The 22,672-nt window shown below is 44.3% G+C and overlaps 1 protein-coding gene across 1 annotated transcript in view; it reads left to right on the top strand.

Annotated features, from left to right (window-relative positions):
* Window positions 1-22,672, top strand: part of SH3PXD2A (SH3 and PX domains 2A) — a 208,667-nt gene that overhangs the window by 68,315 nt on the left and 117,680 nt on the right. The window lies entirely within an intron of this gene.

The following is a 22,672-nucleotide window of genomic DNA, read 5'->3' as shown; positions in this document are numbered from 1 at the left end:
TCCCATTAAACACAAAACAGGATTGTAGCCTTTACCTTGGAGCAGACAGGCTGATTCATGCTGATGCAGTTAGGGTTCATAGGACTAATTTATCCAGGGAAAGTGTTGGCAGGAGGGTATTTACAAGCAACAGTGCTGCCTTGCCTGGTATTTCCTTTTCTCTTTTATCCCAAACAGGATATGTTTTATTGTACTTTGCAATAGGATTTTGACTTGGTCCCACTGTGTTTTGTGCTGCTTTGTTGCATGATTTGAAACTTGATTGCAGGCTCTGTTACCGTAATTTGCTTTCTCCCGTGTTTGCACAGCCCCACTGGATAAGAGGAAATGGATGCAAAGCTTATGGGGTTTGGGCACTTCAGCACATGCAAACCTGTAGTTATCAGAAAGATTTGTATTTGGCTTCAGCTGTCTGCTCCCATGCTGGTGAAAAAGGGAGGAGAACCTTTGCAATTTGATTTCCCAGACTTTGTTTCTTGCACATGCATGGTTTTGTACAAGGGGATGTATTAGCATGTGTACTAAAGAAAACACTGCTAGCATCGCTGAGAGCAAAGTCTTTTTTGTTTCATGAATGAAGGAAAGAGAAGTTTTAAATCAAAAGTCTGGATGAAGAGCTGCTTTTTTTTTTTTTCCTATCTGGCCTTGATTTAGAAAAATGTTTGTGGAGAATAAATATAGTTGCTTGTTCATTGTTAAACACATATTGCAAATTTAGAAAACACTGCAACAAAATAAGCCTGTCACACTCTGAGATCTGCTGATTATCACAGTTTCCATTTAGGGTCTGCAAGTAGGTTTGCAAAGGTTGCTTGATCCCACAGCACCCCATTTGTGATGCAAGGACACATCCCCATGAGCCAGGCAGAAACAGACACCTAGAAGAGGAGTTAGGTCCCAAGAGTTATGGAAGAGTTCACATGGAGGATCTCAAATGGACATTATGAGTCTGCTTAAAACTCCTGTCTGCTTTCTGTACTGATGCAGACCCTGCAGCACCTCTGCAAGGCAGGGGATTGGAACCCAGGCCCATCCCAGACATACACTAGCCATTATGGCTTGTGTCCCTTGTCCCTACTCAAAGTTGTAGAGGGCCTGTTTGACAGTCTTGCAGGAATTTTCAAGTTATCTCTTCACTCCCCTCTGGAAAAACAAAAAAGACTAGATGTTCTCAGCCCAAGCCTTGCATCCTATTCCAACCTAGTAATAAGTGTGATTTATTTCCCTGGAAAATGTAGAGCAATAACCTGATTAAATCTCACTTCACTAATGTCTGCAAGACATTAATCTAGCTGGGTTTAAACAAATCCTACCTCGTCTTCTGTAAGCAAACAGATCTTAGGGAAGGTGTCTAAGGTTTCTGCTGGGAGTGCTTCACAAAAGATGTATTGTTGAAACTGAAGATTAGTCTCTACAAAAAGATGATGTAAAAGCCAACAGAAACATCTTAGTGTTTTTCTTCTGTGAACCGAGGGGGAAGGGAGGAGATCTGAGGCTCACTGGACCACTGTGTAGGGTCTGGGGGAAGGACACCTCCAGGGCGACTCTGAACCTCAGCAGGCACTGCAGGAAGGAGCACGATTCCAGAGAAATCCAAATTTATTCCCTTGTTTTGTTACTCTGCCAAGCCCCTCCAGAAACAGTGAGCCAGTAGTGCCCAAGCCCTGTGAATTCGGTCTTCCCTGGACCTCATGGTCCATCATTCATCTCACTGGAGGTAGTTGGGCTGTAGCCTGGGGGCAGCATCTAGACTATCCTAATTATTTTATCTATTTCTTCAGCTGCTTCTTTTAGCCTTCAGCACAGAGGTGGTTTGTGTGTTGATCTGTCAGCATAGACGTGGCATTCAACTTGCTGGGTTAAAGAACAATAAACAAGTGACTCAGCCACCAAGGGATGGTAGAACAGAATTGCTTGTGCTGCCTTCATGTCTCCTCTCTGTGCACAATAAGGTGATCTTCAGTTTCATGTTGACCTGCTCAGTTTTTCTGCAGCAGCTTGGCCTCATAAGACAAAGCCTAACCTAGGGTTTAATTAACTAATGAATTTTCAGGAGTGTAACCTTAATCCCATGGGCATTTGGGTTGTTGAGCCCAGAGAGTCCATTGAGTTATTGCATGTCAGTGACTGAGCACATGCTTCCAGACAGAAGTACATGGAAGCTTAAACTTCAAGGGAGAAGACACAAAAATGTCTAGTTTACCTTGCAGCTGGGATGTGCAGAGAGGTATCCATGCCTTTAGTTGCTGAGCCATGGCTTGCAGTGGTGCACTAATCTGTGTAGTGCTGCCTTAATTCAGCTGCAAAGCTGAGCTCTTCACTTCTGTTCCTATTGTCCTGAAAGAACCCAAAATTTCCCTTAGTTCCTTAGGCACTCTCATAAGAGAGTTGCTGGCTTCTTCTTTACAGCCCTTCATCTGCCCTACCCTTGCCTCCTCCCTGCTTCTTTGTGCGGTCCTGTCCGTGTTATGCCGTGTTTGGCTCAGCGGCTGCTCCCTACAGAGTCATTTCCTACTGCTGCCATGCTCCAACTGCCCGCAGTGCCGAGAGCACACAATCCAGCTGTAATAAAGGCTGGGCTTTCCCAACGCTGTAATAATCTGGCCAATTTGTTCGGTTGGATTCACAGCTTAGGTTTTCTGTTTCCTGTTTTGGTGATGGTCCAGGCTTTTGAGTCCTGTGACAATAGGCAGAAGGTATTTCTTCCAGCCCATTAAATCTCTCCTGGGTACAGCAGCTTACAGGCGGAGAGCTGGAGTGATGTCTCAAGAAATCTCAGCATTTGTACTGGCTGACTGTCTTCTCCAAGCCTGCTCCTGCTGATGGAGATAGCTCCAGGCCAGATAGCTCCCAACAGCAGGTTTCCTTCATGTGACATGGGAGAGACCATAGGAGAACACTAAATTCCTGTGTGGAATGGTCTGGGAGCATTCTCAGGCTGTTTCACATGGTGAAAGCATGGCTTTTGCAAGGGAGCTGGCAGGCCATGGGAGCAGTGATGTGCCAGGCAGTGTTGGGAGTTCCAGCGTTGGTGTTCCTGGGGCAGCTGCTTCAGCTGCTCTCGCTCCACCCCCTGGATTCCCTTGGAAGCTTGCAGGGAAAGCAAGCTTCAAACCATTGGCCCTGGTACAGGAGGAACAGTTTTCAACTGCTTATGTTTCCAGTATGTGACATTTTAGTGTCTGGGCTTGTGTCCTTTATCATGCCCACATAAAGGCCAGATCCTGCACTGCCATGGGAAAAGGTAAGAAGGAAGTGCATTTTTATTTATCCATTGTTCTAAGTAAACACCATGTCACTGAAAACCATTCATTTACTGGATACTTCTGTTAATAATTATAATTACTGATAACTAAACCAGAGGTAGATTAATTTCAGATTTCTGCTGGGGATTTAAATTCAAGGCTGAGGTCAGGCCAGGGCTCACAGTCAACAAACAAAATCTCAGAAACCAATTTTTTAAATGATTCTGTTTTACTAGAAATAACAGAAATACCCAAAAAGTAGGATTAATCAATTAGACATTGCATATGGTCTACTGGTTTTAGGGCTTTTCTTGCAGCAAGGTTCAAAATATCACAGCCAGACCACTCTTGTGAGAGTTTGTTTTTTCTTTCTGTGTCTAGATCCAGTCTAAAGAGCAGATCAAGAGCCAAGGATTCAGTTCTCCAATACTACCCCTACAGAAACACATGCAGGCTCAAACAAGATTTCTGTTTAAACCACCACTAATAATATTAGAAGCTGAATTTAAAGCAGTGTTCACTATCTGAGAATAATTTTCCTGTAAGAATCATGAAGCAATTTTCAAACAATATGCAAATCCAGAAAAGCTAGGGGACTTAAATGACATATTATGAGGGTTGATGCCGAAAATGGAGTTAATGCTGAAGGTGCCTTTGCTAAAGAACAGAAATGCTCTATTGTGGTCTGTAGCCATGAGCTTTACTGATCATATCTATCAAATAAATATTGGTGTAACACTCAGATGCTCTGATGCCAGGCAGCCAGTGTTAAATGGAAGCTGGATTCTCCCCTTATTCTTCATGTACTACAAATTCCTGATAAGGATACTGGAAAGAAATAGCCAGGGTAATGGAGTGACCATGTTAAGGAAGCTGCTTTGGTTTATGAGTGTATTGCTCCTAAAGCACAGCTCCCTAATACACTTTTTCTATCCATATGCATGACTGTGTTTATATACAGTTATTTCTGTTCCCCAAATGTGTTTTGATCTGCCCTGTAATAAAAATTCAATTACCTATGGGTAGAGGAGGAAAATTTTTCATGTGTGAAATATCTGTATGCATTCTGATTTGTTTGATATTATGAAAATATTTTTGCTTACATTTCATCCCTTATATTCAATTTCTTATATTTCACTTACACTTCATCGCTTTTGAATTATGTTTCCCAGCACATTGGACAACTGAGTCTCTGAGCAGATGTGCTGTGAGGAAAGCTGGCATTCTTTTTTTGTGATTGCTCTTTCTTACAGGACTTACAGTACAGATAACTTCCACATCATTTAGGAATGCAGTCAGCACCATTTGATGACAATTGGTGTTACAGTCTGAACTTGGCACCGTTACTTTGACTGCTCAATGCATGCATTTTATTTGGGAAATTCATTCCACCTGAGAGATGCAGAATGGAAATTAATTTCCCTAAGAAATGCAAAATCAGAAAAGAGATAGAGGTTTTATTTTTGTGTGATTTTTTTTACCTGGGAAGTATGTTATAAAACACAGAGTGGGAAAAGTTCTGAATAAAGATTGTGACAGGATAAGGCAGTTAAAACCCACTGTCCTGAAGGGCATCAAATATGTGAGCCCTGGCCTGACCGCAGCCTTGAATTTAAATCCCCAGCAGAAATCTGAAATAAAATATTCTCAAATAATTATTTATTCACCTTCACCAAGATTTAGGTAGCTAAGGATGCAATAATGGGTTAGGGCTGTGATTGCCAAGAGCCTTGCTTGGCTACTCCTACTTAGTCACCCAGCTCTCACTGATTTCACTGGGAATTAGGTACCACAGCTCTTTGAGTATCTCAGTGTAGTGGAGCACCTGTGATTATTTTCTGAATGTGCTTGGTTTAGGGCTGTATTGCTAGTAATATTTGGCCTCAGCACCTAAATTTGTGGGAAAAATGTTTCTTCGGCTTTTAGATCTCAGATGTGCTTTACAGTATCCTGCTCACAGGGTGGGACTGTCCCAGTCTTGGCTGAGAGGTCAGGCAGCCCAGGAATAGAGGAGGCAAGTGTGGCTAGTCCCCAGCTGTGCCCCTGTGACCTGGAGAGCAGGAGCTCAGTCTGGGACACGGCCACTGTGAGGTGGGGCTGTAGATCCCCCTGTGTGTGCTGCCTTTCATCAGTGCTCGTGATCTCTGGGAAGGTCTCGCTTGGAGATTGTTATCTTAAATAAATGAAGCCAGTGCAGGAATGGAAAAAAGGAAATAACAGATGCATTACTCGGTCTCTTCTTTAGTTTCACATGGGACTTTCCCTTTTGTTTGTAGCTTATAAACTCATTTGGACTGGAATATCAAAGGGAGGGTATTGATGAAATCTGCTACTGGCTGCAGCATTGGTGATACCAGAAAATAACTCAGCCTTCCTGAGAAAAGATTGGAATCTTTTTTGCTACTCTTTCAGAAAATGAAAAAATAAATTACATGCAGATAAATATCAAACAATAAACCTGGGAAAAACAGAAAGCATGCTAAATGAAATAGGTCCAGCAACCACAAAAAATAGCTACAGAAAAGTGGCAGCTGGAACAGCATGAGCTTTTATCCCTTGCCTTGGGTATCACATTTGGGTTAGCTCGTGCTTTTAGGCCTGAATGTGAAAGGACACAGAGCTGAGAGGAGCAAAGACAGTTTAATGTACTGACACTCGGCACTGGCAGCCAAGTGTACAGAAATAGCTTTGCCTGGATTGGTTATAAGCAGGCTGCAGGGTTTAAAAGTGGGATGCTGTCATGGGCACAGGATGGATTAAGAATAAACAGACTTACTTGAAATTCATCAGTATGAGAATGAGATAAGAGCTCTGCCAACACCCTGCAGCTTCAGCAGTGGCACTGGACACTGCCTTGCTGGGGTGAAACACAAGAGAGTGTCAGTGCTAGTTAAAGTTCACTGTTTACAAGCACAAATTCAAAACAATTTCTTTTTTCTTTCACTGTAGAAGAGTAGTGACTGAGAGGTGTTTTGAAATGCAGAGATGTTGTCATTAGAAAAACTAAATGCCAAACCTGTTGGCTCAAGAGCTTTGTTTCTGTCCAGTAATTTTTGTTCATATCCTAAAGGAGCAATCACTGCTGATAATTTGCCAATGCCTGTTTTGTAGACTTGAAAGTAACAGTTTGCTTACTGTTTAACTTAAACCATAAAATTCTTTCCCTCTGGAGAAGTTGAGTAGTTAATGCAGGGCACTGGGAAATCTGTTCCTTACTGTCTGATTGATTTATTTTGTGATGTTGGAAAGGCCTCTTGCATCTCCTGGCTCTACCTGCAGAATTTTGGTTTCAGATTGCAGAGTTTTGCTTTCAAAGATTTGCTAAGAGGATTTGATTCTGGTAAGGAAATCCCATCCTTTCCATAATATAGTTTTAGAAATGGCCAGTTACAAAAATAATTTGTTTTAAAAAATCATCACTCAATGTTGGAAGAAACATTACTTCCAAATCTGTCAGGAAAGCTTGTTCTGCTGGTGCTCCTAGATGCAAAACCAGTTAGAAAGTCAAAACGGTAAATTTATGAATTTGTGGCAGTGGGGGAAACCAGGGCTAATGAGGTAGGATTGGATCAGAACCAAAATAACTGGATTCAGAGATTATCAAGCTTGTTCTGAAGGATTTGGGGCATCAGTTATCCTTGAGCACTCACTTCTAGAGAGATTTGGCTCAATGCCACAGCATCTTCTGGAGTTCTCTGTTTAAAGGCAGGTGATGCTTGGTTTGCAGCTCACAGGGTTGAACTGCCCGTGCTGATAGACAGAAAAGAGATCTTTAGCTCCACACAGAAGAGAAGTGTCTGATCCTGATGTTCTTTGTGGATAAGCCTGGAACTGAGGAGAGGAAGAGGGATGAGGACTTCCTCTTCTTATCTGGGTTTCTTGCTCTGGTGAGCCCCTGCTGGCAGGTTAATTGCACACTGAGGTATCTGTCACCATTGACTCATCACCTGCCAGGCAGGAGGAGATGGGGTGGAGTTTTCTATTCACTAAATGACAGAACTGAGTATAGCCTGTCTTGTCCTCTGTGTGTCACATCTCTGGAAAGCAAGAATAGGCAGCTTATGTTGCAGATAGGATTGTATCACAGAGAAGAGCCCAGCTTGTCATTGCTGTGTCTATAATACGGTCGCACTATTGCTTAATGAAGATCTTCTTTCACTCTGAAGAGGAGGGCACTAGGGACAGACATGCTCAATGGGGTGGTTGCTGCCAGAGTGATAAATTATCCCCCAGTGGTGCCTGGGGTCAGATGGGAGTTTTTCAGTGATCTGCTCTTCCTATTGTCTATTGCTGTGTAATTTTGACATTGCTTATCTGGAGAGTCCCTTTGTTTTTAGCACTGTTGAGGATCAGTAGCCTCACTGGATATAAAAGGAGTGTTTTTCTCATGTACATGTGCCTAGTGCGACCCTGTGTGTGATTTTGAGCTGTTTAGGGGCAAAGTAAGGCATCCCATTACATTTGATAGCGTTTTATCAGGCTGTGCTATATGTGACAAGGGAAGGCATTGCGTACAATGTATTTTAATGCTGTTGACCACAGGCCAGGTGGAGTTGAAATCTCACATTTATTTAAGGTGAAGCATTTCTGTCTAAACTCTGGTGAGCAGAGGTGTAGTTCCTCAGTAAACAGGACTTTGAGAGTCTCTGGCACTGCCCTTTGCATACAGCAGTTGCCTCTGAAGAGAGAGGAGGAAGCCTTAGCAATCAAATGGTGTTGAACAACAGGTAAAGCAAGTCACATCTCTCTGGAGAGCTGCTGCCTCTCATGCATTTTGTTGAGATGAGAGCTGGCTTTCAGTTCTGACTTGGTTGAATCATATTATTATTTTTTGGCGTACCTGTCTTAACCTGTTCACCTCAGGCCACCAAAGAGTTTGTGCTAGAAACCCATTCCATTACATACACAGGGCTCAGTGTTTTGTGTCTATCACAGAGATTTGCATTCAGCTCCCAATGCTATGGCAGGTAAAAATCTTGTTTATAGCAAGCCTGGAAAGAAAAAACTTTTGTAGCAGTAGGGAGCCATCCCCTGGAGTGCTACACATGTCTGAGGTGATCTCCTTTGCTCTGTCTTCTGTCTCTTGAGAAATGGGGTGCCTTTAGGACTCCGTATGTATAAAAAAATACCAGACCTCAAGTGGCTCTGGCTGAAGGAGACATAGTGATCTATTGGTGGATTCATTTCCACCCTTTCCATCTTCCTGACTGGTCTGCTGCTGACTGTCTTTCATGCGTGCTGTTCCCAGAAACACAAGCAGAGGATCAAATAACAACATGTTTTGACTCCAAACTCTGGAATGACTTATCATGTTATCAAAGCTTTTGATTTAATTGAAATTTCACAGATAACCCTAGACCTGCTTTTAAGTGCAGACTCAAGAGCCAGTGGGAATTCAATTAACCGCCCCCCCCCCCATCACACCACCATCCCCTCTTTTAATGCTTGCATCTTGTTTGGGAATTTTATGGAAGGGATTTGCTACTGCTTATCTTCAGCTAGAGCTGTGTGTCTGGGTTCAAAGATACCCTTTGCCTTTGGGCCTCTTTCTTTTTCCAGTTATGCCAGAGTTTGATTGGAATGACCCTGCTGACAGTAATGGACTATTTGAGATAGACGCTGATGTAAGGATTGCAGAATTTGCTGTGTTGAAAGTAGAATTCTTTCCTTGTTTCCTTGTTCATCTCTTAAAACAATTGGCCTAAGCTCAGGAAGATGTTCATTTAAACAGACCTTGGATATATAGTGAATAGAGGATTGACTGTGGCTTTGCAATACTTTAGTATAATCTAATAAATGCTGGTTATTTGCTGGATTCTTGCAAGCTGTATTTGCTTCCCAGCTCCAAGGAGTTTTAACAGCCACTCCAGTAATGCTGACTGCAGTGCACTGTGGTGAACTTCAGAACATTGTATATGTCTGATTACATTTGCTTTCAATTACAGTCTTGTGGGTTTGAACAATCAGAGCAGTTCGGGCTCATTTGGGAACCACCACAAAAAATCACCAGTAACCTGAGATAGCTAGTGCTTGAAAATATAAAAGAAGAAGAAAACGTTGAATGTTTGGGACCAAAAAATGTCTATTTTGCTTTATGAGAAGTCAACCATGGCAAAAACTGTAGGGCTGGGATGGCTGGGGCACCATATCTAAAAGATAAACCTTTTCCTTTCCCATCCAAGCATGCCATGAGTGAAGTGTGAGTGACTCATGCCAGAGACAGTGCTCATCAGAGGCTTAAAGCTGTCCTGGTGCACTAGTGAATTAGCAATGCTGCTGTCTTTGCTGCTCCCCATTGGATAGATTGCTGGTCCTTCTCCTGGTGATTGAACCTCAGCAACATCATCCTCTCTTGCTAGGGAAGCTGCATAGTCCTTGAGGATGCATAATTAATCATATTGCAAAACGCACTATTTTGTGGAGATGTGGATTATCCTCTAAATCTGAGTAAAAGGAGCTTTCTTTTCATGAAAACATTTAACCAAAAATGAACCTGTCAGTTCCTGTTGAAATGTGGTCCCAAATCCCCGAAACTAAATAGTTTTCATCGGCCCTACTGAGCAGTGGGATGGCTGTGGAGTAAACAAACACGTACAGAGACATCTGGCAGACGGCTTTGCAGGTGACCCCTTCTGCAGTGGTGCCCAGGTCTCTGTGTGGTTGGGACTTGATCTGCCTCTGGCAGTCCTGTGGTGTGTCTGGTCCTGCCTACATAATTCCTCAACTCTTCCAGTGGGCAGAGCATCAGCCACGTAGATGATCCCTTTCTTCTGTGCCAGCATCTGGCAAGCAGAAAAAGGACTCATGAATGCATCAAAGTGTAAGCCCTGGTGCAACCCTTGGTTAGGGCATTGAGAATATTTGGGAAATAGAAGAGGAGCAGGAAGGGTTTTGCTGTGAAAAAGCCCTGCCACAGCACCGTGACAATGGCAGCGGTGCTGTGAATTTTCACCCCAAGTGAGGGCAATTAGTTCAGCTATTCAGAACACAGGAGCAGAAGGTGGGGTGTAAGGCTGTCATCAACCCCTGAAAATAACAGCAAATGCAAACAAGGTATGCAGACTGAGTAGTAACTGGGGCAGCTTTTACTCTTGTAGTGGGAACCGGTACATCTTGCCAGTGTTCTACATTTCTTCCTACAAGATGGGACGTTTTAGCAACAGCTCCTAAATTTGGGTGGCATATGGGTAAGAAAACTGAGCACTTTCTGTAGTCCCAATGGCAAGGTTCTTCAGCTTGCACATAACCTCTGCAGTCCCTGCAGCTGGTGACCTGGATGCTGAGGCATCTTGCTGGGTCTGGCTTAGTTCCTTCACCTCCACACATATCTCTGTAGTGAAGCTAAGGGCCAGGGTACTACAGAAACGCTGCAAACAGCTGTAAACTCTTGCAGCGAGAGGTCAGTGGAAAGCTCTCTTATTGTTTGTCTCCTCTCAATGCACAAAGCAGGGCTCTGTGGGACGTGCACTTAACAGCGTCAGTAATGCTCCTGATGCATCAGTGTCATCCCCTGGGGGAGGAGGAGCCCCCATGGCAGAGCTGCACAGGCCATCCCAGCTAATGAGATGCTTTTCTTGCCAGCCCTGATAAATAAGCTTCTGTTAATGTTCATTGTTATCGTGCTCATGCTCATCTGAGTGTTCAGGAGGGAATTGTGTTACAGATGCTTGGCTGAGGGAGGGCAGGGTGACCTGTGCTAGCAAGTGAGAGAGCTCCAGAGGTGAGCTGGGGTTTTTGTAAGAGGCAAGCTATTCAGCAGATGAGCAGAAAGCCTTGAATCCCTTCAATAAAGTAGTATGTTGGAGTGAGTAGTTGCAAGAAGTAGGAGTTCTGAGGAGAACGGAGATAAAAGGAGGCTTTCAGGCAGGAGAGAGGATTACTGCTTTTTCCAGATGTAGCATTTGCATTTGGAGAAGGAGAACAGCCAAAAGGCCAGGCTGATGAAGGATGCTTTGTGGTGCTTCCAGCCTGTGAAAAAATGCGGTTCTTTGAAAGTTACGTGCTTTTGGATTGTTAGGCAAGGGATGAAATAGGCATCATAAGAGCAGTCCCTTTCCCCCTCTTCTTATGGAAGGCCAGTCTCCAGTGATTTATATAATTAGTACTTTTTTCCTGCCTTTTTTTGTCTGCTTTCTCTTAAGGCTTTTTTTTTTTTTAATACAGTCTTGGCTCAATCATTCGACATCCTCATAAATCAGAAAATTTTGTCCTTGCAGATTTCTGACAAGTAGTTTATATTTAATTTTTTTGTGGACAGGCATATAAACTACTGATCCCTGGTTTATTGCCCAATACGTCCTGATCCCTGGCAGGATAAGCAGTGTTTGAGGGAAGATTGAATTAATATCAGCAAACAGAGAATTTTGGGTTTTAACAAACAAATGTTGCTTTCTGACATGATTTTGTCTATCCTAATATATGCTCAGAAAATCTCCAGTCTTATCTCCACTTCAGATTCATTCACTCCAGATATACTCACATGCCATGGAACTGTGTAAGTAGAATATGTGACGATCAGTTTAAGAGAGCACTTACCCAAAATAGACAAAAATAAACCCATTTAACAGCTTGTGGCTTTAGTGGTCCTTTGCAAGTTTCCTGAAAAAGTTTTGCCAGTCATGTCTGTTTCTTCTTTTAAGGCTTTATTTTCAAAACATCGAAGCAAATTCCTGATTTTGAATGAAGTAGGACACAGCCCAACAGAGACACATGTCAAAAACATTTCACCTCAAGAGTAATGCAGCTAGATAACATTAAACTTGCTGTCAGCCTCTTCCTGAGAGCAGCCTCCTCCTGCCCCAGACATTTATGCACGTGGGTCGTTTTCTACACAGTAACTGTATTGAATTCAACGGGAGCACACGTGCACCCAGCGTTGTTTGTGTGGATATGCATGTGTACGTTTGTTTGATGGGAATGAAAAATGCTGGAGAGGGCTGGGATACAAAGGAGGTTCATTCATCAGTAGCCCCTCTGCAAATCATGTTGGTTCTTCTTTCTTGCCTGGAGATGGGCAGGTATGGAGTATGTGCACATGGGCTTTGGGGCCAAGACAACAGCTTTAACTGGAATAAGTCACCAGCTTTCAAGGGATGAGGGTAGGTAACATCTACTCTCAGAGACTCTTAAACACAGATGCCACAAAACAGCAGAAAGGCTTAACTGGCCTGATCATTTAGAGGTTTGATATAGCAAATAATTTGTGTGTGCCCTGGATGCTCTTTTTCTGCATATATTTTTACCATCTTTTCATTAAAAAAAAAAATCCACAAAACTAAAAAGGGCATGAAAGCAATTAGGTATGTACCTTCATGTGTATCTTTGAGGTGACCTTTTAATTGTGTAGCTGTAAAATCAATGAAGCATCAATACAGTCTCCATAAGGGAATGCAGCCACTCTGAGAGAAAGCAATAAGCGCAAGGCTGCGTAGAGCACCTTTGTTGGGTGTACTTGCTGTAAAATCCTGTCAGATACCATTTTCACTGTGGTCTGTTCACTTCAGCCAGCGCTTGCTCTGTGATCAGAGGGAATTCATCCATCAAAGAGGGCTTGGCAAGTCTCATTCTGGTATAATGGACTAGGTCACTGTAAGGTGTCTAGTGTGTGTTGTAGGCAATTTGCTTGTTGTCTCCTATTCTACATATGTACCTAAATCTTTTGCAGGACATTTTTACATTGTGCTTTGTTCTTATCTCTTGCTTTCTTTTTGCTTTCTTACCTGACTGCTTTATCCTTGACTGCATCAGCTTCTCTGCCTCATGTTGGCATATCTTTTCTTGTGTCATTTTCAGCTGTCTCTGGTTTTTTTCATTAACCTTTACATCCCTTGGATATTATTTTCTTCCTTCTCAATGCGTTCTGTGCTGTTTCCCCCAGCATTGCTACACTTATTTCTATTTGTCCCACTGGTACTCTGTTAACTGGTTTTATTTGCTCTCTGATGTATTTCTTCTATCACTTTCTCCCTTCCCCATATCTTTTCATCACCAATACCACATAAGAGATAACAGAGGGATGACAGAAGGTACACAAGTTGCCTCGTTGCTGGATTAGCTGTTTGCATGGACTACAGCCAGGACGAGCCAGTCTGGGGCTGGAACAGAAACTGGGAGCAAACCCTGTGCCATCCTCAGATGTGTTAGTGGCCCTGATAACTAACCCTCAGCAATATGGGGAAGCCTGCTCTTCTGCCTTGCTAAAGGCAACTCTTAGGGAGAAAAGGAGAAGTGATGGAAACCTAACTCGGCAGAAATAAAATCACCAAGGTTTTTTGCGGTTTTGTAACCTGTAATTTTTGTAGAAGTTGTCTCTGTGATCCGCCAAACAGAAATTCATCATCACCAGCCTGGAGTTCCTGGGTAATTAATCTTCTATGGTGGATAAGGCAGGCTGGGTTTTCAATCTGCAGGCGTGGAGAGCTGTGAGCTAACCTGCAGCACTGCTGAACCTTCTCTCTCCCCTACTTCTCCATTTTCCCATGACCTTAGGGGAAAAAAAAAAGAAATCCCCACTTCATAGCTCCTTTTTTTTTTCTAAATCACACTTTATGGAACACAGTTTTAATACTGTATGGTGCGTGTTTAATGATGTCCATATGGGTTTGTGGGTACAGGAATTAAATACATAACGGTTCACGATGACATAACACGGAAATGCAACTCCCGCAGTGCTGGTGTGTAGGCTGTAAAGGGTTATTAATAAAAATGAAGGTTTTAAATAGAAAACAAGCTTAGCAGCACCGTTTTGGCCTCAGGCCCATCTCTGAGTGATGGAAAAAAAAGAGGTTGGAATATATGGTCTTTCCTCAATACATGAAAATAAATACGTTTTACCACCATCCCCTGCTAAACATTTCAGAGAGAAAGCTGCAGGCCTGATGCATGGCATCTCTCTTCAATCAGAGCCTGAGCTCAGGGAGGTCTGGAGGGGATATTTCAGCAGGGTGCAGAACACATCAAACAAATACTAAAGGGGAGATTGATGCCTTAGATTATTAAAACGGGGTAAGGCCACAATGTTTTGATTGGCAAAGCCTTTCAACAGTTGGACATTAGTATTTCAGAAGAGCAAACCATTCTGTTTGTGGGTGAGCCAGGAAAATAACAAATCCCACAGTTTGGGAGAATGACCTCAAGGAAATCCCATCCTGTCTTGTAACTAGAGTTGCTGGATCAGTAAGCCAAGGAAATTGCATAATATGCCTATTAATATTATAGACAAAGAAAAGCAAGTTTACTTTTCTATGTTCAGCCTTGTTCCCTCTGTAGTTGCCCCAACATTCTGTTTTAAGTGTTCAGAACAAATGAGACAGCAGTGAATGATGTGCTGAGCATCTCCCTCTGAATGCTGTGTCTGAGATACATCTTGCTGATTTCCCACTGATTGTTAGTGACAGGAACTGTATGGGCAGCACCAGCACTAATTGAATGTGTCCTTCTGTCTTTACCAATGTTTTTGCTGCAGTTTTAGCTGGTCCCAGAGCAAAACACAAAGATTTAACTGCACACAAACTAACTCTAGAGTCTGTGGCTTGGGATTTTCCACCTTGTGGACATCTCTAAATTACCTCCAGGTTGTAGACCAGGATGAGATCAATGCTTCACAGCTGTTGCATAAGGGCCAGGACATGCCAGAACCAAAAGTGATCCTGCCCTGGTTTCCATGTTGTGAAATCCCTGTACCCACAGCTGTGTCCCCCTGCTCAGTCTGCTCACATCCTTCAGCTCCAGCCTCACGCCCACCTCAGCCCATCCTCGCACCCCTGGATTCCAGCAGACAGCTTTCCCCAGCAGATGGCCATGGAGGATGCAGAAGGAATGCAGGAGGAATAAGACTTTCTTGCTTTATCTCGTGCTGTCTGGGGCAAATTTCCACTCTCTGCCAGTTTCTTGGTGCCTCCAGCTGTTGTTCATTGTGAGGCACAGATGTTGTTAGCTCAGTGGCTTCTGTCCAACCACCAGCTACTTCAGCAGAAGAGAACTCAGCCCATTATATGGAATTGGAATTCAGGCTGAACAGACAGCATCACTTTTTTTTCCCACCTGACCATAGCCAGGACAGTGAACAGAAATGTGTGAACGTGGCACAAAATATTCTCCCTGTGCACCAAGTCCTGTGCTGCTCTGTTCACCCTTGAACCTCCTGGCTTGAAACCAAGATCCTCCTCTAAAAATTGGTTAGAAAAACTACTCCTTGCTTGTATTCTGCCAGAAGAGATTGCTGGGCTCTGTCACACAGGGCATGCTTCCACCCGCTTGCTGCTGTACTCTGGGTCATCTCAGGCACAGCTAAAGCTTCTGGGAAATGGTATTAAGTCTATTTTTCCAAATTTCTTTATGTTGACAGATGTCAGTTGTTTGTCTTCTGAAACTGGTCTTTTCAAAAATAGGTATTATGTCCCTTTAAATAGCACAAACCACATGGGAATGGATTATTTTTGTCCCTAGCTGTCTATAATCTATCTTATTTCTTTTTTTAGTGAAACAAAATCTTCCCAGGGATTGTTCCTAATAATACTGAAAAGAAAGCATCATGTAAGTCATGCAGTATTAGCAATGGCAATAGTACTGCACTGTCCTTCTATAGACTTATCTCAGTGTACACCTCGAGGTATGGCCCAAACATGAACCCTCTCAGCTTGACTGTGAAATACAGGTTTTATTTTAGAACCAGGGAAGCAAAAGTATGAAAGTGGTTTTGAAAGGTCACCAAGGATAGAACAGGAGCCAGAAGGTCTGGATTTTAGCCTCATGTTGTGACTCCTGGCATACTTTCTGCTATTTGCCTCTGCAAACACCGCTAGCATGCCAACAGTCTGACTTGCTGATACACAACTTCCAGGATCCACAGAAGTGGGTCAGCGTCCGTGTCAATTTTTGCAAAATTCCGTATTTGAGGAAAATGTGATAAAGAAACGCTGAACTAGTTTGCTCTAGGCTACAGGGGAACTAGTCTTCAGGATGCCCTTGAATTCTCTGCTTCAACCACTGGTCTCACAGTCCTCTAAAAATATACACATTCATCCCTTGCTCATCAGCCTATGAAGGGGGACCTTTAGCTCAAGATCGACCTCACCCTGTTGTCTTCATCCCCAAACTGTGGTGAATTGCCTGATCTGAAGTCCCTCCCCTGAGATGAACAGCAGATACCTGTGCAGAAGCGACATAACAACCAGTCCACAGTTCCCCATATGCCAGGACAGCACGGAGAGCAGGGTGGGCTGTAGCTGTGATGTGGAAGAAGAGCCCACATTTGTGCCCAGCTGCCCCATGGCAGTTCTGGAAAGGATCATGTGAGCATGGAGGAAGGGAGGAGGGCTGATGGTTACCTGCGTCTCCCTCTTCTTCCTCGACCAAATCTCTGTGAGAACTGGGAGCACGGTCTGCTGTAGAAGATAAATTGCTCAGGAGCCTACACTTTGTTTGAAATCATCACTCTGTGTAGGGCTGCAAGCTTGGCTCCTTGTGACACTTGGCTAGATTGTTCCATCTGCAAGTCCTTGTCCAGACCAGCCCTTTGTGTCCCTTGATGTCCTCTGCTCTCTGCTTCAGCTGCCTGCTCCACTGTTCGTCCTTTATGTCCCTTCCTTGTGCTGGAGGTACCCCCAGCCCCTTGTTTATGCAAGGAGGTTTGGCTGGGGCTGTTCAAGCTCTCAGGCAGACGTGTACTTTGGAGCTTGAGCAGAGCTTTCCTTCCCAAGGGGGTGGAAGAGGGATGTGTCAATAGTGCAATGCCCTTCCCCTGGCTATGTTCTCTCCCTGCCTGTCCTGTGTGTCCCATCCCTTCCTCTTGTGTGAGTTGTCACGTGAGCACAGCCACCTTGCACAGACCTTTAACTGCCTGTCCTCCCTCCCAGGAGATACGAAGACATTCCCTTGGCACATACTCCATTTACGCACACCACATGGCCCATGCTTCAACACATCTTTTCCTCCCACAGGACCCTTCACTACTCTGTGCCTTCTCACTAATTTTGTGGTCACCAAATGAGGGTCTTCCCAGCAGCTGGTACCCTGCAGCATTCTGACCAGAGCCCCCCCTGCTCTGTCCTCTGTGGCCACTGGTGCTGAAGATAGATCTTGTCCTAAGCAAAGCTGTCCCTGAGTGTGCCCGTGCCAGTGGGTGAGAGAATGCGCCCTTGCATGTGGCTTTTGTTCTCAGTGCACAACCCACCTCCCAGAGCAGCAGATAAACACAAACAGCCTTTTTCTGCAGTTTAATGAGCAAAGCAGAGCAGTGCTTCTGAGCTGGTCCTATAACAGCAAGGGCATCATCACGTCCTGAGCCTTATGTAAGTAAATCTGTCATCAAGTTTTAGTCTTTGTTTTGTATAACTTTATGTAGCAGCTCATCTTAAACTTGTAAAAACATTTTGTGGGAAATTATGTGTGGGAGGTGGGCAACTCCTTCCTTGTATTGCCAGCTAATCCATAATGCTCTCCTTTATCATAACAAATGAGGCAGGTTTCTCAAAAGCAGTATCTTGTGCTTGTTCTTTTATCTCTTTCCTTTTGCTTTAAATCTGGGGATGGGGTTCTGCCCTGGACGAGGGTGCAAAACATGGTGCCAGGACTCCTGGTTTCTGTCTTGAGCACTGGATGCTCACAGCTGTGCTAAATCCTGCTTGTGAAGTACCTTTGTGAACTGGAAGGTGCTGTAGGTATTCAAAATACTATGTTCAGCCATAGATGTTATTAAATGTAAAAGGGGTAAAAAAACCCAGTGTCATAAAATGCCCAAGAAGCCAGGAAACTGGAACTCTTTCATCCGTTCTTAAGCTTGGTAAATAGAGGAGCTTCTACATCCCGCTGGTGCCTTGCTCTCCCACTACTCCAAAGTCATTTGTACTCAAAGCTCAAGGTTTTTGCCGTTCCTTGGGACAAAATGTTTTGCACGTCCTGGGATCTGTCATCATTTCACACGTCTTCTGTTCTGCTGAGCCATCACCCCCTTCCTTCAAACTGCTGGTAGGTGGCACAGGAGGTATCACATCGTCCCTGTGGAGGAAACTTTGTACAAAACTATCTTGGAATCTGGCAAAGCGCAGCTCCTTTTCTACAGCAGGGCTCATCTCCCCTTCAGTGGAAATTAAGTGTCTAAATCTTTTTGTCTTTCCCTCTTTGTCAGTTTTACAGTGTGCTCTGGGGTGAAGTTCTGTCGTGCTACATTTATTTCTCCTCGCCAAGACCTTCTTTATGGCTTTGATTTAAACAAAGTCCAATCAGATGCAGTGAAAGGCCATCATGTTCCAGTGCTAGGGATGGGCTTTGGGGGCTGTTTATCTTTTTTCCCAAGGATAACAGCACATTTGTGTTTGTGTTGTGTGTATGTCTTGGACTTACACAAAAACTTAAGGATCTGATTCTGGTGGGTCATGCTGGCAGGTATCCAAACCTATAAATCTGGTCACTGTGCTTTTCCAAATGTTTATTGTGCTGTTTAAGCTTTTATGGGCTCTTGTGTGTATTACATATGGTCTGAATAAATGTAATGCAGTATTACTGTGCTTAGCTGAGAGGCAGAAGAGCCTCCAAGGGGATCATTAGAGCTGGGGCAGCAGTTGCCAGTGTTTGGAGATGAGTTTCTTGGTTGAGCTTTGCAGGTTGCAAGGAACTTCAGCCCTGTTCTGGTGGTTTCTAAGTGCCACTTGATCTGAGGTTGCAGAGGTGGAAATAAGAAGCAGAGAATTGCAATTTCTTGGGTTCAGTACAGGATTCTTACAACAATTCTCCCCTACCTGAAACACTAATAAAAAGGACTGGACTTTGTATGTATTTGCTGCATTTCCTCTGTGCTGCTGCTGCTGCCTGTGGCAAGGTCTGCTCTGATTGCCAGTGGGACTCAGGACAAGACTTTAAGGAATCAGTGGATGCATAGCAAAGCAAAAGTCACCTGGGTCACTGTAAGTGAGAAATCACCTGCAGACTCTGTCTCAGAGTCAAGGCTGCATTGCTTCTTTAGACAGGTGGCAAAGAGGATCCATTCCCTGTCCCTCTGAGCCTACAGCTCCTCTGTGATCCTGGAGGTCACACATGAGCCAGCCAGACTGAGCCAGCCAGACTCCAGCTGGTGGGAACAGGGGCAGGACTTGTGTTTGAGGGACAGCAGTGTGACAGTGCTACCTGGCCCAGGCCATCTCTCGTTCCGTAGTCCCAGCAGCATGCAGGGAGCGTGCCACAGTCCTGTTGCTTCACATCCTTACTCTCTTCCATCCTGACTGGATTGAGGGAGTAAATTGCAGATTAAAACCAGCCAAACTGCAGCCAGCCCTAACAGCTGTAAAGCAGCCAAGCCAAGACCTTGGGACCTGCCTTCTACTCCAGGCAGTTCTTCCAGGAGCATCACTTCACTTCCACTCTAACCCCACTAACTCCAGGAAGATATGGGCTCACAGCTGAGCTTGCTGCCAACACTGTCCTTCTTCAGCTTGGGCTTTCTGCTCCCTTGCCTCTGCCCTGTCTGGCTATTCCAATTGCCAAAGTTTGGGGCAGAAACAAGTTTGTGTTTCTGCAGGCCCCCATTAGGGTTGGCCATTAGTGCTGATGTACCATCAATAATTGCTCCTTGCTGGGCGACAGGCTGAAATACTGGAGGCTTCACAAAGGCAGAGATGAGACTGGGAGGAGTGGGGGGAAGACCAGAAGCACTGGGAATCTGAGTTGGTCTTTTGCCTTTGGAGAGTTGAATTTGACACTGCAGAACTTATTCTTCTTGCTTTTTATTTATTTGACTTTTATCAAGACTAAAACTCAGATGTCCTCTCTGTGTCAGCTCAAATGTTGCACCAGTGGAAAAATGGCTTCAAAAGAAAGAAGTGGAGAAAATATGTGCTTGTAGCTGGAGCAAGAGTGCTCCTGGCTGCAAAAATGGATATTTTTCTCTTTCTTCCCTGTTGCTTCAAGCTGAGGATTAAAGTGTGGATTACTTCTGGCTATGCTGAGATAGGAGCAAAACCTCAGGTAACTACTGCAACTACATTTAGGGAATTGCTTATACCAGGTCCCTGATGCTGGATGCTGTGTGCTGGGAGCCGGAGTGACAGCAAACAACTGCAACCCACTTGGGTGTGGAAGTGTTAATGCTGTAGACCTTGATCCACGGGAGCATGGGAACACTGAGTGATATCATAGTGTTTGGACAACTAAAAGAAGTAAGGCAAGGAAAGACAGCACCTTTTGAGCCTCACAGAACCTTTTGAACAATTTTTCTCCAGATAGAGGTTTTTCCTGTGACCCATAGAACGTGAATACATTTGGTGCAAGGTCATCTACAGAAGAAATCTCTTCTGTTGCACTCTCCTCTCTTTGACCTTGAGGCTGTTGACATCTCTTGGGTCAAACAACAAAGTGGGAAGGATAAATGTAAAAAATGGGTAGCACTAACATGCTGGTTGTGGTGGGCTTGCATGATACCAACAGCTTCACCCAGCCCTGGCTGGTTGAATTGGGGAAATAATAATAGAAAACAATAGGAAAGTAATAATTCTGGCTTGCAAATGGCTTCCCAAACCCAGCATGCACCTGAAGTTCTCCCTGTGCTCTGCTGCAAGGACTTTCCTTAAACTGCAATGAGGGGGAGGCTGGGAACCACCTCCCCACAGGGTGCCAGTAAAGTCCAGCACCAGTCCAGGGAAGATCCTGCAACAAACTCTTGGTTCTTGCTGCAAGGGTGGACGTGGTGTTTGGCACAGTGAACAACCTTGCAGGGATTGTGTAACGTCACAAGGCAGACACCATGTGTGATAACAGTGCTGTTGGTATCAGCTGAGTTACCCTGGGGATACCTCAGTCCCTAGGGATTTTATGTTGGTATGAGGTGGGGCACTTTACTAGTCAGCTTTGCACCACTGTGCATCCTTCTTCTGCTGCTGCACTTGGGTTCTGCTGCTTTGACTTGGAGGAAGGGTTTGAACCTGCCTGTGTAGAGCTCACAGAAACAGAGGCGTTGCAAAGTGCTGACTTGACAGCTGAGAAACATTCTCCCTTCCCTCATTCAACCCAGTGACTCCTCAGCAAGCTGTTCCCATTAAAAGCTGCAATACTACTTCCACCTCTCTATGTTGCTGCTCCCCAAAACCTGTGGTTGATCCTGCATTTTATAAGGAAAAAAATAATGTTGACCATGAGCAGAGAGACTAAGGTGAACATTATCTAAATCTGAGGTGGGCTCAGGACGTGGTGTCACAGCACCAGATTTTGCCACTGGAATTGATATTTAAAAACATGTTCTAGGGAAACTCATTTACTGGATTGATTCTTCCCAAGTTGAGAAAGTCTAGACAAGTTTGGAGAGCAAATTCCAGAGTCCTGGAATATCACAGCCACCTGAGCAGCTACTACATAAAGACCTTTAAAAGCATGTTGCTAACAGGAAATGCTACCCAGAGTTTCTTCACTTCAGGATGTAAGGCCTGAACAGAGCTGGGGTGTGTGACAGCACAAAGAACTGGGAACACCTTGAACAAATTCTGTATTTTAAATATCCGGGACTTGCCTATCTGTAAAATTAAGAGAATAGGCAAAATTCATCCAGCTTTCCTGAAAATAATGGGTTTTACTAGGAGCCCACCTGGGTGTTTGGCTCCATCAGGACATGAAGGTTCTGAAAGGGAAAGTGTTGAATATGTAGAAAATTCCATCATTGTCTTTTGGTTGTTGGCAGCTTCCTTTTGCTTGCAATATCCATCCATGCCAATCAGCACTGCTGGGTAGGCACCACACTTGAAGTCTTGAGTGTGTCTGAGAGCAGGGAATTAGGTGGAGGAGAAGTGGCACAGAGAGGACTTCTTGCTGAAATAACCTCCTGGCTTGCCTGTCTCTCCCCCTCTGTCAAACATCCTCAGTGTGTGATGTTGAAACCTGAAGCTGGAAGGGACATGCTGCTGCTTTGGCCACTTCACCATGCAGGACTGATGAGCTCCCATCAGTACTGTGCAAAGGCAGGTGTGAGGGGCTGAATGCAAGCATGCAGTCCTTTCCCTTAAGCCATTTCCAGATGCTCTTGGGCTGCTGAAAGCTGTGTATTCTTTTATTAGCATTTGAAGAGGTTCATCCCCAGCCACTTGTTTCTGCCTACTTTTTCCTTCTCCTCACTGGGGTTTCTTCTCTGGCTGCCCATATGAGAAAGAATGGAAATGTTAATTTGTTGCTCTTCAGCATGGAGAGAAGAGGAGAGAGCATCAGAGGACGCAGAGGATCCACTTTGTGGGGAGATGTGCTTGCAGAGGAGCTGTCAAAGTGGAGAGAAGCTATTTTTGCCAGCAGAGTCCTGTGTCAAGCACGGGCAGCTCCAAGGCTCCCACCTCTTCCCCTCTATCGCTGGATGTTCAATCAGCTGCTTGTGCTGCCCTGCACAGTGCCAGGGACAAACTCTCTGGCAGAAGGGTGGGGAAATGGAATAAATAAGGGATTTATAATGGGGATGGTTT

The sequence above is a fragment of the Corvus brachyrhynchos genome, unplaced genomic scaffold (assembly GCF_000691975.1).
Source record: "Corvus brachyrhynchos isolate BGI_N302 unplaced genomic scaffold, ASM69197v1 scaffold61, whole genome shotgun sequence".
Classification (NCBI taxonomy): domain Eukaryota; kingdom Metazoa; phylum Chordata; class Aves; order Passeriformes; family Corvidae; genus Corvus; species Corvus brachyrhynchos.
The sequence above is the reverse complement of the archived record's forward strand: the minus strand, read 5'-3'. Positions and strand labels throughout refer to the sequence as shown.